The sequence below is a fragment of the Ambystoma mexicanum genome, chromosome 9 (assembly GCF_040938575.1).
Source record: "Ambystoma mexicanum isolate Mex_15411 chromosome 9, UKY_AmexF1_1, whole genome shotgun sequence".
NCBI lineage: Eukaryota > Metazoa > Chordata > Amphibia > Caudata > Ambystomatidae > Ambystoma > Ambystoma mexicanum.
This window is the reverse complement of record NC_090931.1, coordinates 168,735,591-168,752,552: the sequence shown is the minus strand read 5'-3', so window position 1 is coordinate 168,752,552 and position 16,962 is coordinate 168,735,591. Positions and strand designations below refer to the sequence as shown.

The 16,962-nt window shown below is 47.6% G+C and overlaps 1 protein-coding gene across 5 annotated transcripts in view; it reads right to left on the bottom strand.

Annotated features, from left to right (window-relative positions):
- The window catches only part of USP2 (ubiquitin specific peptidase 2), a 357,749-nt gene that overhangs the window by 27,152 nt on the left and 313,635 nt on the right, over positions 1-16,962 (bottom strand). The gene's annotated exons all lie outside the window — the stretch shown is intronic.

Genomic DNA, 16,962 nt, shown 5'->3' with positions numbered 1-16,962 from the left:
TTCAATAAGAAACCCTTTTGAGCGAAAAATGGAAGTTGCACTCTGCTGTTTTCATTGGTCACAATACTCACCCTAACAAAAATTGCAGGACATATGTACCAGTTTGGACAGTAGCAATAGGGTATGTGAGGCAGTCTCCAGTGCTGAGTCTTCTGAAAACAATAAGCAGTTGGGTGGCTCGTGCATGCAAGAACTCGGCTTCAGAAAAGTTTCCTGCTCTAGAGCAGGGCCCTGGCAAGAAAAGCTTTGCTGCAGTGCTGCTCCGTCTAGTTCCAGCCCATTTCCTACCCTGAGCATAACTCCCACGAAAGGGAATGTGAACATTAGGTGACGGCAAACAGGGCCGGCATTAGGGTAGGGCGGGCTGGGCGACCGCCCGGGGTGCCATTAGCCCCCCACCACGCCAGCTCGGGGATTCTTTCAAGGGCTCCCCCGAGCTGGTGTAGTGGGAGAGGGCGTGGCAGGCGCCCTTTTGTTATTAAATGCGACTGTGCCGGCGGGGCGCATTTAATAACAATAGGGTGCTGATGTTTACATCAGCACTCTATTGAGATGAATACCTCCCCACTCCGATGCAGGAGCGAGGCAGTTTTCATTGGAATAGGGTGCAAGAGTTCCCGATTCCAATGATTAACTGCAGGTGCCAGAGCAAGGAGAGATAGGAAAAAAAGTGGCACGCCTGTGATTCCCCCCCCCCCCACTCCTTCCTCTGTTGACCAGGGGCGCGCAGCAAGAGCGGTGCGCCAGTTCGCCCAGGGCACTACTGCCACCAAGGCCAGCCGTGATGGCGGAGGACTACATGTAGAAATACCCATCCAGCGCCTAGACAAAAGCCCAAATCTACTGGCCATATCAATGATTGTTTATAAATACTGACATTGGCGCCTGCGTACAATCTCAGACTCAGCTAACGTCCACCGATAGTGTTCATATGCAGAGGCGTAGCCAGGATTATCGAACACTTGGGGCCTGAAGCCAATGCAGTTGGGCCCACCACAGTGACATTAACATCTGTAAATGCCCACACAGTAAATGCTGAGTGGGCTTTTTCAGATTTTAAGTGGGACCTTGCCCGCTCAGGCCCCACCGTGTCTAGGCGTCTGTTCATATGTGTAACTGTCTGAAATCTTCACTGTCAGCACCACAAAGCCATGCAAATGTTGCACTTTACAAACACGGATTAATTGGGTTTTTTCGAATTTTAAATTTGCAAGGAAAAATTGTCTTACTTTCAGGTCTATTCATTCAAATGGAAATTGATCTTTGCTCATTATGCACTGTGATGTTAATCGGAAGTAAGACTATCAGAGCCATCGTGCACATTCTGATAATGTGTTTTAATTCGCTGCATTAGCTAGATTTTAACTTAATCTGTGTTTTAGCTTTGAGTTTATACATTTCCTCTGCCTTATTTGCACACTAGCGCGACTGGACTACATTTCCCTTTAGTCATGTAGTCCTTGCGCGGTATTTCTTTAAAATCAGGCGCGCCGGCGCGTCAGGGGCCAGCCGGTCTGTGCCGGTAATTAAAGAATCTTCAGTCTGTCTGTGTTTAGGTGACTGCTACAGTGAATACCCTGTGAAACCAGCCCTACTGTGACAAGTCCACACAGACCAAGAAGAATCCTAACCCACCCCTACATACTCAACCCGAGAAATTACGACAGACTGAAACTAGCCATTTTAAACACCCGTTTCGTGGTAAAACATTGCGCAGAGGTGACCGACTTAATTATGACACAGGACCTGAACATTATTTGTTTGACTGAAACCCTGGCTAACCGACACCACAAATCCTGCAGCTTTGCTTGCCATTCCCACTAAATCAGTAACCACCAATTAGGGGAGAGACACAAGCCATTGGGCCTCATTACGGGTTTGGTGGTAGCCGTGCCTGTTACACAGGCACTGTGCCGCCAAACCCGTGATTTTACCAGAACCCACGAAAGGGCAATTACCGGGTCATGCTGAGTTCGGCGGACCCGGTAATTGTCCATTTGCGGGTGCCGGTAATTGCCCATTTGCGGGTGCCGGTAATAAGGGACTCCCCATCCCCATTCGGCCCCAGAGGGCTGAATGGGAATGGGGAGCTCGGATGCACCGGCACCGCTCATAACAGTGCCGGTGCATCCACGAGTTGTCGGACCTGGCGGGCAGATCGAGCCCCGCAAGCACAACTCGTGGTATGGCGGTACGGTGACAACGGTGCCAGTAAGCTTACCGGCACCGTTGTCACAGTTCCGCCAGGGTTGTAATGAGGCCCATTATCTCCATGTTCAGGAATACAGGAGGGGGGCCGATCCTTGGTTTACTTAAACACATGTATTGTATTTAGACAAAGGTTATTGGCTAAGGTGGAAAGCGGTGATGTCTGGTATCTTGGGGAGAATGTACAAGTACAGACTGAAGGGTATATGCCGTTGAATGAGAGGATGCAGGTATGCACAACAATGAGGATGGAGTAGTGGTCGGAGGGCTGTGCCGCTACTTGGGTGGATGGGCGCAGCTCGAACCTGAATACTGGATTCGAGATAGCCTAGGCCCTTTGCTGCAGCAAGGGCAAGACTGGCATCATGTTCACCAGATCAACAAACCCCCCTGCGTGCCTTGAGAAGAATGAAGAAGCTTACAGGCTCCTTAGGGCATACCCTCCGAAAGAAGGACCATTATTCTCATGTATGTATTTATTGATTTATTTATATACAGGAGGAGCAATGCCCTTTGATGACAAAAGAACGTATAATAGATAAGAAATCAGATTCGACAGGAAGCAGCGAGCTTCTATCAATGGTGTGAGTTCGAATGACATTCTGACCAGGTTGTGGAGGGGAGTTAATGGAACAGTCACCGGGGACAATACATATGTAGACATACATAGATTAATTGACAATAAACTTTTGACATTTTTAAATGCAGATAGGTGGTACGGCCAGCTGTGCTCCGAATGTGACCCTGATGGGTGAAGTGCTAGAGTGTAGGCAGAGGGAGTGGGCGGCAGAGGCAGGTTAGAAGCGAGGGACAGATGTTAGCTGAGAGGTAGATTAAGTGGGTAACTTTGAGGTGAGGAGGTAGGCTTTTAGTTTTCTTTTAAACAAATCCGTGTGGACTGTTTCTCGGATGTCTGTCATAAGAGAATTCCATGCAAGTGGAGCAAAATGAGAGAATGAGTGGAGGCAAGAGGAAGCACACGGAGGCCGAGGAGCCACAAGGGTAGTTCAAGAGGCAGAGCGGATATCACAAGAAGGCTTGTAGAGTTGGATAGAGGTGGACAGATACAGCAATGCCTTACCAAGGATAGATTTGTGAACCATGAGAAGACATTTAAATCTGGCCATGTTTTGCATCATCAGCCATTCCAGCCTGGTGACAGTACGAGGAAGTATGTGTGAAGTGAAGGAGTTTAAAGAGAGTCCTGGTAGCAAAGTTAATGATATTGTCAAGAGGACAGAAAGCATAGTTGAGGAGACCAAAGCGGATGCTGCCACAGCACTCCAGTTTAGAGAAGACAAAATGTGTTAAAAGATGGCTGGTGGTGCTGAAAGGAATAAGGTGCCTGATTTTCCTAATATTTAGGAGGTTGAGGCAAGCTGCTGTTCCAGTTTTGAAGATGAAAGTAGATAAGTGTCAGAAGGGTCCTAGATGATGCTGAGGTTTCTAGCTGAAGAAGAGTGGGGGGAGAGTGTAAGGTGGGAACTGTATAGGCAGAGGAATAGATGCAGGAGAGCTTTTTGCAGGTAAGAAGAGCACCTCTGTTTTGGTAGAGTTTAACATCAGAGAGTGCAAAGCCATTCAATATTTATTGGCAGAGAGACAGTTGGACATTTTGTTAGAGGGATCAGAACAGAGATCAGGAAAAGAGAAGATCTGGGTGTCATCTGCGAAGAGTTGGTACGAGAATCCAAAGGAGGAGATTAGTGAGCAAAGAGCAAAGGTGTAGAGTGTAAAGAGGAGTGGACCCAAGACAGAGCCTTGTGTACACCAACAGTTAGAGGTGTGAGTTGAGAGGTGTTGTTGCTCAAGGAGACATATAATTGGTGAGGTACATTGTGTGATCTAATCCAGGCAAGGGCTCAATCGTGAATCCCAAGAAGAGAGTAGTACGGAGATCAGAGTGATCGACAGTCTCAAAGGCAGCAGACAGGTCCAGGAGAATTGGGTTGGAGTGCTCAGCAGAAGCGATGAAGTCGGACACATCCGGAAATGGAGAGCAGTTTCTGTGCACTGATTAGATCGGAAACCTGCTTATAGGGGGTGTCGAAGGTGGTGGATGTATAAGAAATTGTTATTACGGCATTATGAGGTATGCCCCCATAAAAGGGCCTCTCCCATGCTGCAAATGTGCAGCCTGTGAATTTGTAATTAAGATGGATGTGCCAAGAGATCACTTGGCGATTAGCAGTTCACATACATTGCCAGACATCTTACTCTATATATTGAGGAATTGGCTTCTGTGGAAAACCCAATATTGCTGTGATGAAAAGGCAGGTATAAAAAAGAATGTGTGAGCATCAATCCAGGATTAGGGCAAACAATGTAAAACCATCAACAGTGCGGCATTAGCTAGAATGCAACCATATATCAAAGGATATAGAATGGCTAATTTCAAGTACCCTGAGAATGGATGAGCAGAGTAGAGAGCTTGCCATGAGATTAGCTGCCCATGAGCAGTGCAGGATACTCTGTTTGCACTCACATACTGTAGGAGTAAATAAGAAGTTACTTATATAAAATGTACTAGGATCTATCATACTTCTAGGAATAGGTACTGTCTTGAAAAGAATTGGGGGAAATAACATTTTGAGTAATATTATGAATACTCACGGAGAGCCTACGTCTGTGGATAAGGCAGTGACACGCCCTTGTAGTAATAGAAGGGCCTGAGGAATTGTGACTGACAGTGAACAATAGAGAAACATTCCATTGAGGCATGCCCCATCAGTGGCTGACATGTTCCGCATAGAGACTGTTCCCATCTTACGATGGAGGACAAAATGTCAAACTAAACGGAACCTAGGACAAATAATGCAATGATGGAAACACGTTGTGAGGACACGGGGGGGAGGATGTAATGTCCAAAATAGCAGATGACGTCAGCACTATGCGCAGCAACGCACAGCACTGCACACATCAGGAGTTATTTTACCTACAAAAAGAAAGCGATTCTCATGCTGATAGAAACTGCATGTGAGGAATGGGAGCAAATTTAAAACTTTAAAACGGATTGAAAAAAATCTCACAAGGAACACAATAGCTTAAATTAATCAAATAGATGCAGATTGAAAACATGTTAAAATGTGCAATGGAGAGCTCTGGCCTGTTCTCACTTCTCTTTCCTCTTCAACTATGTTGAGCAATAATCCGTACGGCTGGGGCCCAAGTTATAGTGCTCAGACCTTAACCATGGGCTCCAGTGCTAGTAGCACCCCTATACAGCAGGACAGATCAAGTATTATTGTTATTAGCACCCTAGGTTTGCAATCCGGAAACCAGGGGTTCCGATAGCAATGTATTTTCTATAAATAAATGGGACGCCTCACTGCGTCCCATTCATTCATACAAAATACTCAACAAAGATGGCCGACGTGGAGTTGGAAGACGGGGCTCCAAGCGGAGCCCCTCTTCCATTTCCATGGCGGGCCAGGATGCTGCTGTCTCCATGGAAAAATAGGGTGAGTGGGGTAGGTAGATGGGGATGGAACAGTGACATAGGGAAGGGGAGTGTGGGGGGCAGATGGTGGGCAGGGGAGCAGCCACCAGGTTGCTTGAAACGCGTGCTTGGATCGTGGGATTCAGCACATGATCCGAGCAACCTGACTGGTTGGCTCCCCCGCCATGGGTGTCTATTGAAATTATGCCAGCCTTCTTTCAGGTAGCAACTGTGCTTCCTAACCTTAAGAAGCCTTCAGCTGCCCCCCAACCGATAACCTTGGCAATTATCAGCATTATTTCTCCTTCCCCACCTAAAATTCTTGAATGTCTCTTCTTCAGCAGGATCACCTTCTATCTGGAAACTAACAATCTCTGTCACCCTCTAGAGTCGGGTTTTTGATTGATTGATTGATTTATTGATTTATAAAGCGCTTTACACCAAGGCGCTGTACAGTGGAACAACATAATACATAACAGCATCAACAAAATAACAGTGGAAGCAAAATTACATTATGAATCATTCAACAAAGCAGTGAAAAGAGCAATTAACTGAAGGGGAGAGGGGGAGTAGGGGAGTGGGATTGGGTAGGGAGGGGGAGGGGTGATGAAGAGATGAAGGAGGGAAATGGAAGGGAGAGAGAGGAGAGGTAGGAGAGGGGAGAGAGAAAGTCAGGGAAAAAATGAGGGAGGGAAGCAGAGAAGGGGAGGAGGTTTCAAGGAGGAGAATGGAGGAGGAGGGATTTAAGGAAAGTGCGGAATGAGGAAAAGGTCGTGGTGGAGCGGATTGCGAGAGGGAGTGAATTCCAGTGCAGAGGCGCTAGGAGTTGGAAGGAGCGGAAACCGGAGGAGGCACAGGGGGAAGGAGGTACAGTGAGAAGGAAATGGTCAGCGGTTCGAAGGGAACGGGAGGGGGAGTAGAAAGAGAGAAGGGAGGAGAGATAAGGAGGAGCAAGACCATGGAGGGAATTGAAGACAAGGCAGAGAAAGTCAAATTTTAGCTGCGAGTGAAATGTTAGCCAGCCAAGGTAAGAAAGCAAAGTAGAGATGGAGTCACAGGAGGTAAGGAGACAAAGGATACGAACAGCAGAGTGGTAGATGGATTTAAGGGGGGGGCAAGATGAGATGCAGGTAGTCCAAAGAGTAGAGCAGAGCAATAGAAGAGGCGAGAAATGATGAGCGAGGAGATTAGGAGTTTGGTAGCATGGAAAGTGAGGGAGGGACGGATTTTGCGAATATTGTAGAGGTGGTATCGGCAAGTGCGAGAGGTGAGGGAAATATGTTGGGAGAAGGAGAGAGAGGAGTCAAAGAGAACGCCTAAATTACGAGCTTGAGGAGAGATAGGGAGATTGGAGGGAGGAAAGTGAATGAAAGGAGGAGGAGAGGGAGGGGGGAAGAGAGTTGGAGGGAAAGAAAAGGACTTTGATTTTGTCGGTGTTAAGAGAGAGAATGCGGGAGGACATCCAGTTCTTAATGGCACTAAGGCAGGAAGAGAGTTTTAGGTGAAGGTCAGTTGAGAAGGAGGAGAAAGAGAGAAAGAGTTGAGTGCCGTTGGCATAGAAATGGTGGGAGATGCCAAACGAGGAGATAACAGGGGCAATGAGGGAGGTGTAAAGAGAGAAAAGGAAAGGACCAAGTACAGAACCTTGGGGTACACCGTAATCAAGAGGAAAGGTAGGAGAGGTCCGGCCACCCCAGGATACAGCAAAGGAGCGGGAAGAGAGGTAAGAGGATAACCATTTGAGAACAGAGCCTTTGAACCCGAAGGAGGAAAGAGTGTGGAGAAGGAGGGGATGATCGACAGTGTCAAAGGCTGTGGAGAGATCAAGGAGAATAAGGATAGAGGATTGCTTGGCATGGCGAGCAGAGAGGAGGGAGTTAAGGATAGAGGTGAGAGCAGTTTCAGTGGAATGTTTGGGACGGAAGCCAGATTGGGCAGGAGGAAGGAGAGAGGAAGTAGCGACAAAGTATGAGAGCTGAGAGTAGGCAAGGCACTCAAGAAGCTTAGAGAAGAATAGGAGAAGAGAGATGGGTCTGAAGTTAGAGGTGAGAAGTGGATCAGCAGAAGGTTTCTTCAGAATAGGAATTATCGTAGCATGCTTGAAAGCAGAGGGAAAGGTTGCTGAGGAGAGGCAAATGTTGAAGAAAGAGGTAAGGTAGGGGATAAGAAGAGTGTAGATTTTAGGGATAAGAAGGGAAGGGAGAGGATCAGATGGGGCGGATGTGGGGTGGGCTTTGGATAGAAGGGAGGAGACTTCTAAAGGGGAAACGGGTGAGAAGATGGACATGAAGGATGAGGGAGAAGCGGGGGAGGATGAGAGGGGGAATCAGAGAGGGAGTTGATTTTTTGCCAAAGGGTGAGAATTTTGGAGGAGAAGAAGTTAGCAAAGTCAGAAGGAGAGAGTGTGGAATTGGATGAGGGATCAGGAGTGGGAGGAGAGAGAAGACGAGAGAGAGTTTGAAAGATACGAGGGTGGGTGGCTTAAGATTGGAGAAGGTTAGAGTAGTAGGAGGATTTGGCCGAGGCAAGACAAGAGTTGTAGAGTGCGTGGTAAGAGAAGTAAGAGGTTTGATTAGAAAGCGAGGGGGTTTTGAGCCAGAGTCTCTCCAGACGTCGGAGAAGGCGCCGCATAGAGAGGAGATGGGGAGTAAGGCAAGGTTGAGAGGGCTTCCGGGTTGGACAGAAGAGAGAAAGGGGGTAAAGTTGATCAAGGGCAGAGGAGATAGCGGAGGAAAGGGAGGATAGAGCATCATTCGCAGAAAATGAAGCAAAGTCTTGGAGAGTTGGAAGAGAAGAAGAGCAAGTGTCAATAAAGAGGGTAGCGTCAAAGTTACGAAAGTCACGTCGTGAGTAGATTGGAGGGGAGGGATTAGCAGTTGAGGAGTGTGAGAGAGGAGAAAGGGAGAAAGAGAGTAAGGCATGATCGGAGAGATAAACAGGAAGAGAAGACACTGGGGAAGAGGGATAGGAAGAATTGAAGATGAGGTCAAGGGTGGAGCCAGAGGAGTGAGTGGGGGAGGAAGGAAGTGGGGAGAGTAGGTAGGAGTCGAGGATGGAGAAGAGGGGAGAAGATTGAGGGGGAGAAGCAAGATGAATATTAAAGTCGCCAAGCACTGATAGAGTAGAGGGGGAGGGGGAGATAAGTGAGAGGAGGTGATCAAGGTCTTCATAGAAGGAAGAGAGAAGGCCAGGGGGACGATAGATGATCAGGAAGGAAATAGGGTGGGGAGAGGAGAAATACTTGTAAAGGAATTCAAAGGAAGGGAAAGAAGGGAGAGTTGGAGAGGAGGAGGAGGAGATGTATTTGGGGTGGTAGAGGAGGCCAATGCCTCCACCACGGCCAGAAGGGCGAGGGGTGTGAAAGAAGGAGGAAGAGGAGGTTGTTAAAGAAGCGGGGACAGGGGTGTTATGAGGGGGAATCCAGGTTTCAGTTAGGCAGAGGAAATGAAGGTTAAGGTGAAAGAATAAATCAAGAACAGCTGTGGTTTTATTACAGATGGATCTGGCGTTCCAGAGTGCCATGTTCATGAGGGCTGAGTGGCTGGTGGTAGGGGGGTACAGAAGATTAGGCTGGTGAGAGAAGGTAGACAGGAGGAGTGGGGGGCGAGGATAGTGGAGAGGACTGGGCATTAGGAGGAGAAAGGAGAGTAGGAGGGAAATGAGAAGGTGGTAGGGAGGAGAGAGGGGGGGAGAGGGTGGTGGAAAGGAGTTTTGGAAGATCGCATAACAGAGGTCTCAGAGAAAGGACGAGTAGAGAAGGGCCATATCTGTTGATGTTAGAGATGGCAGGGACCAAGACCAGTGTGATGATTACAAGAAGGGGCAGTGTACAATGGACGGACCTAAGTGAGGGATGGGGAGAGGATAGCAGCAAGTTAGAAGGAACGTGGGGAGGCACTTGTCAATGTCACATGGAGGGTCAATAGGGGGAGGCACGGTGAAAGGTAGTAGGTAAGGATGGCGCCAAAGGTGGTCCCGGGTCCAGCGATGAGAGATGGCAGACAGGAGCCAATAGGGTTGGAGGCAGCAGGCACTCAAAACTGTAGTCAGAGGGGACCCAGGCAGTTGAGGCAGGTAGATCGAGGTAACAATTCTAGGCTGCTGCACCTGGTCTTGAGGCGGGAGAGCTGCAGGTATTAGTTCTTAGAAGTAGTCACTGTTGGGTGGGGCCCAGGTGGAAGAATCAGGTAACTGATGACGGGATGATGGGCTGCAGCCCTTATTCTTGGACGGATATGGCCGGAGTCACCACGCTCATAGAGAGGGAGAGGGAGAGGTCCAGTGTCGGATGGGACTGCTGGGATGGGCCAACTGATTAAACAATGTTAGGCAGTTAGAAATGGGGAAGGCCTCAGGAGGAGGTGTTAGAAGCAATAAGGGGGCTCCAACAGGAGAGCAGGGTAGTTAAGGAGGGTGGGCTGAAATAGCAAGCCTGAGTGGTTGTATCCGATCCTGGGTGGGAAGGCCCGCAGGCGGTGGAGTCAGAAGCGGGCTGGAGGCACCAGAGGAAGAATTAGTGAGGACTTAGGTAGCTGTGCCAGGCCCAGTATGGAGATGCCAGCGGAGGAGATCAAGCAGCCAGGCGAATGGTAAAGTGCAGGGAACCTAGGCGGCTGCAACCACACTTGAACGGGGAGGGCAGCGGCACCAGGTGCAATGTGGAGGCACCAGGGGAGGAAATCACGCAGCCAAGGTGTGTGGAAAAGTACAGGGATCCTAGATAGCTGCGACCATGTTTGAACAAGGGGGGCTAGCAGGAAATGGTTCCGGGATCAGAGTAGGCGCATCAGAAGAAAAGTAAGAGAGTCAGGTTGGAGGCTAATCCAGTGATGCTCTGTAACTGCGCCCACCCTTGAGCGGGGAGGATTGCTGGCGGTTGTTGAGGATGGAATGAAGGCACCGGTGGAGGACTTAAAGCAGCAGAGGCAGAAGGGCTGTGGTGGGGATCTTGACCAGCCACACTGGTAGAAGGCAGGGACGGTTTCAAGCAGTGCGCCAGGTGAGAAGGGGAGATGAAACACTGCTGTCCCTGGTGGTTGTTGAGGATGGAATGGAGGCACCAGTGGGAGGACGTAAAGCAGCAGAGGTAGAAGGGCTGTGGTGGGGATCTTGACCAGCCACACTGGTCGAAGGCAGGGACAGTTGCAAGCAGTGCACCAGGTGAGAAGAGGAGATGAAAGACTGCTGTCCCGGCTGGTCTGGACTTCAAGCAGGACTCAAGCAGCACAAGCAGACAGACTGTGGCGAGGATCCCTACCAGCCACACTGGACAAAGGCAGGAAGCGTTGCAAGCAGTGCGCAGGGAAAACAGATGAGATGAGTCTGGCGATCCAGGACCGTTGTAGGTGGCTCCCAGACAGCTAGTAGGCACCCCAGACATCCACGACACTGCTGGGATCACAAGTGCCAGTGAGGGAACAGGGGGGTTCAGAGACAGCGTGGGGATGCCTTGCACTGCAACAATCCCGTTGGAATCCCAAGCAGCCCCGTCCATCTTCAGGAGGACGAAGAGCGTGGGTGAAGCACCAGGACCGGCAACCGGCGCAGAGTGACTCGAGGAGACAGAAAGAGCAGTCTGCTGTCTCGATCAGGCACTAAGCCGGAGGAGTAACTCAGGAGCAGGGCTGGAGCTGGTGAGCATGTGAGGCTGGACCCGCTCTTGAGCGAGGAGGACCATAGGAGGCGGGTCGAAGTCAATATGGCGGCTCCCCGGATCGCTGCGATTCCGCCAGGACACAGAGAGCCGGTGTAGAGGCAGAGTGTCCATGAGGCAGTGTGGGGGCACGCAGAGCTGTCTCGTCCCCACTGGGACACAGGGCGGGCGAGAGCTGAAGCAAGGCACCAAGAGCTGCAGCAGATGCAGGGCGACTCGCAGAGGGGGGAAAGGACCGCTGTCCTGGCCGTCCGCCGAGTGGGAAGGACACCGCAGGGGCCAGTCCGATGGTGGAGCAGGAGGAGGCCGCACCAGTGCTCGATCCGGAAACAATATAAGGCGGATCCGATTCCAGTTGAGATCGCCATCAGAGGAACCCCAGTAGATGAGCAACAGGGACGGAGAAAGCTAAGGAGCAGAATTGCAGTTAAAACTGTTTTATTTGAGAATGATTCAGCCTGTAGTGAGGAGGCGCCATTTCAGGCTGCCGAGCTTCTGTGCCCCCTGGTGTCAAGTACACTGCTGTCTCGGTGGTTGTCGCGGTAAAAGAGTGGAAGGATCGTAGGAGGAGCCAGGCTGGAGACGGCGATCTGGATGTCTGCACTTGAGCACAGACGGGCAGGATCGTTGTAGGTGGCTCCCAGACAGCTAGTAGGCACCCCAGACATCCACGACACTGCCGGGACAGGGGGTTTCAGAGGCAGCACGGGCACGCCTCGCACAGGATGCCTTTTTGCAGCTGTCACTCAACAGAATCAGCCATAATCCAGGAATATAACTTTCTGACTTCTGATGCCCACTGTAAACTATCTTCTTATTCTACTGATCTCTCGGCTACCTTTGATCTGGTGGATCACTCCTCTCTCCTTCAGAACCTGGCAGAGGCTGGAATCATGGACTACCTCCCTATGCAAACGTTCACTGGATGGAACGTCACTCCCTCAGGCTTAAATGCCCTAAAACTGAAGTAATCTACCTTGCTACCTCCCACCAATGCCTCCCCACCTACCTTCATTCATCTTATTTCCACCTGACTTACTCTCCCAGTCCACATCAGGTCTTCTTAATGGCAGCGTTAACCTCCACCACTTCATGCCTTCTACCTCAACAGTAGCCACACATAACACACTTGGCTATCAGGGACATCTGCCCAGCTCTCCCCTACAATTCTACCAAACCCCCATAATAACTTAGCCACCTTAACTACTGCGCCTGCCTCAGTAGCATGTACTCCATTTTTTGCCTACTCTGCAAAATACTTTACTTTGCCATCTGCACCCTTTACAACCTTCCCCACTGTTCCCCAGCTCCAAAAATCTCCTTCATGCTGTTTGGCTGTCCAGGAAAACCAGGTCCTTCTTAGAATTTCCACTCCTTGTGAATAAATCCCTGCATGAGCTTGCACCTTCCTATCTAGCTATCCCCCGCTATGGCTCTGCTCTAATACTCCCCTAATCTCTTTGTCCCCCAGCCACCCTGTGATAACTCTCGATTCCATTCCTTCTCCCTTCGTGCCTGTCAGGTCTGTGCCCAAGCATAGGCAAACAGTGCACAGGGTGGGGGGCATTTGGCTGAGAAAGAAAAGGAATGTGTGTTGAGGAGTTGGTGGTTGAACCAGATCCTGGTTGTGATTGTGCGGTGAACTTAAGTAATTTGATTATACTCTCGGAGGAGCTTATCATCTTGTAAGGATTCGAAAGGGGGAGGGTGGAACACTGCCTTTCAGACCAAATTTGGCCTATTTGAATACTAATTTATGCCGTTTAGCCTTTGCAATGCCCCGGCAGCCTTCTAGTTTTTTTTTAATTCAAGCTGTCGAAGAATGGCCAACCACTGTCAGTGTAAAGGATATCCAAAGTTTTTCAGGATTTGCAATTTTTTATCTGCAGTTTATACAAGGATTATCTCAGGTAGTAACTATGATTACCAGAATTCTAAAGAAAGGAGTTAAGTTCTGTTGGTCAACAGAAGCTGAAGAGGCTTTTCAATTTCTGAATAATACATTTACGACTGCACTGGTCTTGTTAATTCCTGTTGCTGATCAACCTTTCTTTGTTCAGGCAGATGCCTCAGATCTGGGTGTGGGAGCAATATTATCGCTTCGACATCCGGTTACTGGTCAACTCCATCCTGTGGCTTTTTTTCAAAATAATTCAATGCAGCTGAAAGGATCAATACTATTTCAGATCGTGAGCTGCTAGCGATGAAGGCGGCATTTGTTGAATATAGACACTACTTATTGGGGAGCAGACACAAGGTTACGGTATTGACGGATCAAGGGAAATTAACCTTTTTACATTCCGCAAAGACCTTAAATCCAAGACAGCTGCAGTTGAATCTGTTCTTTGCCAAGTATGAATTTGTCATCACCTTTAAACCAGGATGTTTAAATGGGAAAGCAGATGCATATCCAGGTGTGAGATGTGGAGAAAACATAGGTGAGATAATTAACTTTTGTGATTAAGTTTAGCGTCAGATGACTCCAGAACCAATACAGGAGTGGGCAAAAAAGTATCCTTCTAGTGAGATCAGGGAGGGTCTACCATATTTTGATGCAAGAGTGTTCGTACCTATCTCAGACTTGAGAGAGGATTCACCTTTTGCAGGACATCTTGGATATAGAAAGACTGTGGAACTTTTACAACACCCATTTTGGTAGGAAGGAATGAGGATTGACTCGTTAAATTTTTTTAAGACGTGTGAAACATGTGCTCGGGTTAAGTCTTAGAATAAAATACTGGCTAGTCTGTTAGTACCATTGCCTATCCCTCCTCGACAGTGGCAGATGGTGTCTATGGATTATATAGTAGATCATCTTTTGGATCAAGTATGTAGTATTTTATTCTCATCAAAGATTCTGCTACAGCAGCATCGTTAGCACAGCTTTCCTCCAAATCATGGTTAGACTTTATGGGTTACCTAGTCAGGTGATTTCGGACGGGGGATCTCATTTTGTCTCCAAATTCTTGCAAGAATGTATCATGGTCCTGGGAATTATGTCAATTCGACCACTAGTTATCATCCAGAAGCTAGTGGGCAAACTGAGAGGATAAATCAGGAATTGGAAAAGTACCTATGGTGTTATCTGAATTCAGGAAAGAGTTGGGTGAATCTGCTGTGGTTGGCAGAGTTTTGTTACAATAATTTGTCTAAGGATTCTATGTCAATGTCTCCTTTCTTTGTTAACCAAGGGTTCCACTCAAGATTTCTTCAAGAATACTTGACCAAAGTGGTACTGGTTCCTGCGGTGGAGGACAGAATTAAGGTCATGGGGGGTGAATTTACAGAAGGCAGTTAAAGCATTACAACTAAGTAAAACAGGGTATACAAAATATGAAGATTCACAACGTCGGTCAGCTACCAAGTATGAAGAGGCTGAACTAGTTTGTTGTCTAATAAGAATATTGCTTTGAAAGCAAAGAATATGTTTATCCCCCGATACATTAGTCCTTTTGAAATTGAAAAAATCATCTCTCCGGGAACAGTAAGATCAAAGTTACCTTGCAGTCTGAAGATATACCTGAATTTCCATGTTAGGTTGCTTAAACCCGATTCGAAAGAAACTAGATTGCAGGGAGCTCCTGGTCTGTTAGATATAGAAGGGTCAGAGAATGAATATGAAGTACAATCTATTATGGATTCCCGATTAATTCAAGGAGGGTACAATATCTGGTGGATTGGAAGGGATATAGACTGGAGGAAACATCTTGAGAATGGCCAGAGGATGTACATGCTCCCCGGTTGGCCGTTCAATTTCATCATGCAAACCCAGGAAAGCCTGACCTTGGGACCGGCTTGTACAGGGGGTACTGTCAGGTCTGTGCCTAAGAATAGGAAAACAGGGCACGGGGAGGGCACTTGGCTGAGAAATAAAAGGAATGTGTGTTGAAGAGATGATGGTTGAACCAGATCATGGTTGTGATTGTGGGGCAAACTAAAGTAATTTGATTATAGTCCTCAACTTTAGTCCCTTGGAGTTATGAGACAGTCACATTGCAAGATGATGTAGGTTCCACTCAAGAGTAATTGGCTGAAGGTTGGCTTGAGGTAACTTGGAACCTTTATCAAGTTTCTAAACTGCCTTTCATCCCTGAAGCTCATCAAGGAAGGTCACAGCAACTTTAGCTCCAGAGAATAGATCCCCAGAAGTATCAAGGAAGGACAATTCAGCTTTTGAACCAGAGATATGTGAATGGTTAATGTGGACAATGTGATGAATGCAGCAGTATAAGGTTAAGAAGTAATAAATTGAGATTTTCCTTTTTTAAGGAAGACTGGCGAGTGTACATAAGTTATCAGTTAACTTGTCTAGAAAAAAGTAGTGTTATGAACTTGTAAATCAAAACCAGTATTACCTGAAAAAGTTATAGGTTTCTCTGTGCAGTGTGTAAAAAAGACGATTTCATTATGTGTGCAAGAGCTGAAGTAAGATTGGGTGGTCCACCATAGTGAAGGTTGCAGTGGTCATCTAAGAGTGGGGCACCCTCTCTGTCTAGTTCTCCACTACAGCTATGAAATAAGCAGATAATGACTGACCACTTTTCTTGAATGTCTTTTTATCCCTGAAATAGAAGTGCCCTCAGAGGAGGAGGGGAAGTGTTGTATGCAGATCCATTGTAGCAGCAAAGATATTGAGCCAACATTTGCATTTCCGATTGCTTAATAACTAGCAGTATGACTACCAGTTATAGCTATTACTGGGAGTAGTATTTGTGCAATCTGTGGAATTAACACTACTTTTACTGCTAGGAAAATCTCTAGTAATACTACTATCAGCACTACTAGGGACAGCAGTAGAAGTAGCAGTGATCATTGTTGTAATACTAGTGACAGTATTACTACTCACATTAGTAACAGTAGTAATATTATTGCTGGCAGTAGTAGTATTAGTGGTAGCATAGAAATTACTGCAAACAGTAATACCACTGTCAGTAGTAGTAGCACCAATACTACCACTACTAATCCTGCTACTATTAATGGTAGAATCACTTGTGGTAATAGTCCAACTAATAGTATAAATAATACTACCAGTGATACCACTAGCAATAGAAGTACTGGTGAGATTACAGTAGTAGTATCAGCAGTATTAGTACTAATGTTACTCCCCCATCAATATTACTATCATACTATGTATTTGTGGTAGTAGTGTCTGTGCTATTACTACTACCACTACAAGTATTACTAGTAATTCACAAAAACATCTGGGAGTCCTTCTATCGAGAACAAACACAACGAATAAGCTGCTCTGTTGGAAAGTGCTGACTTGAGAGGGTCTACAACCACCTTTTAGCTCACTGTACCTTTCACAGAGGAGAAATATCCATTTGCATGTCAGTCAGGTTTTGCCGGCAAATACAGGCCAGCACTGACATGCTAGGCAATTCTCCCCTGAACAAGAGCACCAACAAGCAAACACCAGGCATGTGTTTCAGCCTAATCAGGCCTCATCAGTGAGGTGAAGCTATGCCTCTCTATGCACAGTGAACAAGGGGTCCATGCCTGGATTACCCTGGGCAACTTATGATGAAACCCCTAAAGTTCCTAAGAATTCGCAAACATGCCTGGGAGCCCCTCTATCGAGAATGAAAACGGCCAAATAACTTGTTCTATGGGAAGGTGCCCGCTCAGGAGGCTCTACAACCACATTTTAGATCATTGTACC